The sequence below is a fragment of the Cicer arietinum genome, chromosome 6 (genome assembly GCF_000331145.2).
Source record: "Cicer arietinum cultivar CDC Frontier isolate Library 1 chromosome 6, Cicar.CDCFrontier_v2.0, whole genome shotgun sequence".
NCBI lineage: Eukaryota > Viridiplantae > Streptophyta > Magnoliopsida > Fabales > Fabaceae > Cicer > Cicer arietinum.
The window spans coordinates 57094892-57100019 of record NC_021165.2 but is presented as its reverse complement, the minus strand read 5'-3'; the positions used below and the strand labels follow the sequence as shown (position 1 = coordinate 57100019).

The following is a 5128-nucleotide window of genomic DNA, read 5'->3' as shown; positions in this document are numbered from 1 at the left end:
AAATTCACTAAACCAACAAACTCGTAGAGGGGAATAAGTGCAGACTACTTCACATTATTAACAAAAAGAAATTGTAACCAAAATAAATCAAATATAAAATACAAAATTGTAGGAATATCAAAATGCATAAGCCTAAAGAGGCAAATGACAAAAATTCTCAGATCCAGTTTTCTATCGGCAACGTACAGCACTGAAATCACTATAGAATCAGCGAATCAGAGACTCTAAATTGTTGCCTTTTCATTTATAACAAACTTCGTATGGAAAAAAATAATTAATATATTAAAATTCAGAATCAATAATTATTTTCGATTGTTAACAAAAAACCTCAGATTCAAGAATTGTGTATCGATCAGAGAAACCTAAAACAGAATCTCAGATGGTACGGACAAATTTCATACATCACAGGCCAATAAAATAAATTAGAACAAAAAACAACATAAAAAATAAATAAAATAAGAAGAGAGAGAAGTAAAACTGAGGTTGAAAATTGATTGATGAAATACAAGAAATTTATCATGCGAATGAAGCTTATGTGAGATGAGGCATGGTTGCAGATTAAATAGGCCACAACGAAATAAAACCCTAATTTTTTCATATGAATGAAGTTACTATTGTACCCTTCCGTCTCTTAGCCCAATGATTCTTCTTAATGGGCTGGGCTAATTAAACGTGTCACTAGGCTCTTTCCTCTCCTTGCATTTGAAATTAAATGCAATTAAAAAATTGCAGTATAAAAATATTATTAAGGAAATTGTAGTACAAAAATAATAAAAATCAAAACGTATAAGTTAGTAAATGTATTTTTTTTCTCCTTGATAGCCATTCTTGGTTATGCATGATTTCACATTTCAATCCCTCACTCATTTATAAATTAAATGACTACTACACAAAATCATAATTTCAATTTTAAACTAACTAACAAACTAATTTGCATTAAAAACAAAACAAAATAATTTCCCTCAAAAAGAAAAAAAAATATATATAACATTATAACTTATTTGTACTACCTCTTAATTAAATGTATCAGTTTATACTACAAATGAAATCAATTTTATAAAGTCAGATTTTTTATTTTCTAAAAACAACAAGATTTTCGATTTGTACTACGCGTTTAAAAATTTGTAATACAAATATGCATTTGTAATACAATTTAACATCAATTTTCGTTAACAAGTTGCTAAGGAACTTAAATATTTGATGTCAATTGGCCATTTGTGTGAAATTTAATTTTTCGCCCTTTTAAGTACACTAGCTCCAATTTACTAATAGTCTTTTAACCCGAAACTTTCAACGCGACAAAAGTGCCAAAAAAATACACGTTCGGCTCCACATGTCTCTTAGCAAAACATAATAAATTAGTGTGAGACTTATTCATGGCTGAGTATTTTGTCTATAATAATTTTAAATTAAATAAAATTACTTAAAATTACATTGAAAAATATATATTAAACAACTAGTGTGAGACCCGTCTCAATGACTTAAATACGGTGTTATGCACAAGTATATTTTGTCTGAATGACTTAAAATTACGTTCAGAATATATATTAATCAATACACATAAAAAAAAAAAAAGATGAAATGTTTCTACAAAATAATAATGTATTTCTATAAAATATAAATCGTTAAAAGAATCACTGACATAGAGACAAACGATTAATATGTATGCAATTTAATTTAGTGAAGTCTTGTTCGATATAAAAATATTCATCCGTATATGCTCATATATTAAGAAAAAACACAAATGAAACATCACACCACCATGTAATTAATTTCGTAGTTTTAGTCCGATAATTTAACAACTTTATGAAAAAAGCATTGCTATATTAAAATTGAACTTTTTGTTCCTCTATTTTGACGTTTGTTGCAATTTTTGTTAACAAATATATTTTTTATCATAAAAATAGTGACGTTCAGTCTATAAAATGTTACGCTAAAAATTTTATTGTCTCTTCAAATTTAAAATTGGGATTATAAATTGTTGAGGTAAAAATCTTTTTGAATTTTTTTTTTAATGACAACAAACCTTATGAAATAAATGATTAAATTTTATGAATGGTGATCTCTAAATTATTACACTTGAGTTTTATTTAAAGAACATGAATTGCATAAGTGAACAAAGAATAAGTCATTCACTTCATCAAAGTGCATAAGTATTCACTCAATAATAAAAGAATCTCAAGAATAATATATCACGTATCAATCATTCAAGAGAATGATTATTACATCTTCAAGATAACATCTTCATGAAGAAAGTGATCAAATGCATTCATACAACAACCAATGATCACACCATGATATAAATCAAAGCAAATAATGTCTTAACTAAATTGGAAATTGATGGCAAGATCATTCTGGTTTATTAAAAACAGAAATCTAATAAAACAAGACTGTTTTGGTCATTAAACAAAAAAACAAAGATCGTTTTAGTTTTCACAGCATTAATCCATGAACAATCTAGTTTACAAATAATAAAGCCTTCTTCAATTCTAGATCGTTCTAGACTAAGAAAATACATCAATCTACATTGCAAATCACCAGTATTCATTACAAAGGAACAAAATTATATACTCAATATCGTTTTTGACAAATTCATTCCAAAAGATTAACAAAGGTAAAGCAAAATATCAAACAAGCAAGATCATTTTCCATATTGATCAAGCAACAAGTACAATCTTGACAGACTTGATTGGACACTGGAACTACACCTCTCAGTAGTCTGCACATGTGACATAGCAAAGTATGACTTTAAAACAGCTGTAAAAAAATTTTAACTTCAACACTTCTCAAAACAGCAACGAAGATCATTCTAGTTTTCAATACATTCAATAATGATCAATCCAAAAACATTATGGTCTGCAAAAGAACAAAGTTATCATTAAATCAAGATTGTTTTGGGTTGTCAATCTTCATCACAAATTACCAGCCTTCATTATGAAAGCAATAAAATTATATAAACAAGATCGTTTTGGACAAATTCGTTCAAAAAGGATCAACAAAAACAAAACAAAACATCAAAAATAAAAAGCAAGATCAATCTCTTTATTTATGATTAAAAATGTACAACAAGGATATAAATCCCACCACTACATCTCTGTAATAAGCAACACGCGTACAGAGCATAAAAGCATGACACACAACATGTGTCAAAATCCAACACTCATACAAAACAGAAACGAAGAATGTTCTAGTTTTACAAAAGAACATTATGGTTATTCTCTTTTAAAGACATAATTAAAACATATCATTTTCCACGGTCCAAACTACAATTTAAAGATTGTCAAGATTGCTCAAATCAATGGTGAAGGCCAAAACTCAGTTAAATGCCCAAATGAGGAAAAGAGCCTTGAGATTAATCTTCAAATTAATGAGTTGTGAGCAAGGACATAAGAACATTGTACTTACAATATTCTGCATGAAGCTATGCATAATTCTGATTGGGAACAGTACCAAACTGGCATTTCGCAGCTCATTGATGTTTTCCATCAAACCCAAAAACAAGAACATTTCTTCCATTGTCAAGAACGTTCTAGACAGCAGTATAAACACATGTTTAATTGCTTTAAAATATATCTAACACTTGGAAAGTGTGTCCAACGATTACATTCAGTTTAAATTGAATAGTGAAAGTCTTTTATCATCTATAAATTGAAGATCAATTGGAAGATGAAGGCAATAGTTCAATTTACAAATCTACTAACATTTATTCAAGTGATAACAAGTCAAAAACTCTTCAAGCAAACTCCATCTCTCTTCACTATATCTTTGGATAATCATTTACTGAGTTTGTCTTTATTTATATCAAACAAGTGTTGAGAAGTTTCAAAATTCCAAACACTTTAATCATACACATCATTTGTAACTCAAGTCTATCTTTAATTTTATATTGAATGTGTTTGTAAAAATCCTTTCACGGGTGAAAGGTGATCGTAAAAAAAAAAAATTCTAGGTTGAAATGTGAAGATTGTAATTGATCAAGAGAAAATGTGTGAACGACAACATTCTAGTTCTGAAGCTTATAGTGAAAATCTCACGGTTGTGAGGACTGCACTAGCCTGAGTTGGGTGAACTAGTATACTTTTTGTGTGATCTTTTTATCCTTTATATTTAACTATTTGCACATACAAATCACATTTCATTATAAACTGATTTGTTTTTATTTACTTCTAACATATCAAAAACATTTTGGACATTTTGTTTTAACCAAGATTGATCTTGAGTTAATTTAAATTAAGCACATGAATAACCAATTTAAAAAAGTCACAATTCAAACCCTCTCATTTCTTGTGATTGACATTACTACTTTATAGATCACTATTTTTTGGGCAAAATCAATTTTTTATAGGTCAAAATTTTAGTCTAGGACCAAACTATTATTATTACTATTATTATTATTATTATTATTATTATTATTATTATTATTATTATTATTATTATTATTATTATTATTATTATTATTATTATTATTATTATTATTATTATCTAAAGCTCTAGCATGCATTAAAAAAAGGCATAATGATTGGTCAAGAGTTTCTCGTAGATTAAAAGAAGATTGATACCAAATTAACCCTAAAATCCCCCATTCCATAGAAGGCGTGCAATTGTATCAATGAATTTAAATGGCTACACTTCTATTATATATATTAAAAACAGACTCCTGATGCCACGTCATCATATTTTGCCATGTCATCATATTTTGCCACTTCAACGTATTTCATCCACATCAGCCAAAAAGCTGATGTGTACCTCATGAGAGTACCCCTCCTCTTTCAACAACTTCTCCTCTTCCTTCCACAATTTCTTTGATACCTCCAAAATCTATTTAATAATATTATTTTATAATAAATTTATAAATTATAAAATTATTTTACAATTATTTATAATAAATTTATAAATTATTTTACAATTTGATAATAATTTATAATTTATATTATTATCAAATTATTTTATAAGTTATTTTATAATAAATTTATAAATTATTTTACAATTTAATAATAATTTATAATTTATATTATTATCAAATTATTTTATAAGTTATTTTATAATAAATTTATAAATTATTTTACAATTTAATAATAATTTATAATTTATATTATTATCAAATTATTTTATAAGTTATTTTATAATA

At 26.6% G+C, this 5128-nt stretch overlaps 1 non-coding gene across 1 annotated transcript; it reads right to left on the bottom strand.

Annotated features, from left to right (window-relative positions):
• Nucleotides 1-323: 323 nt before the first annotated feature.
• LOC113784930 (small nucleolar RNA snoR117) lies at nucleotides 324-411 on the bottom strand. The gene has a single exon (XR_003471082.1). It is a non-coding gene; the product is annotated as a small nucleolar RNA snoR117 (small nucleolar RNA).
• Between the last annotated feature and the right edge of the window lie 4717 nt (nucleotides 412-5128).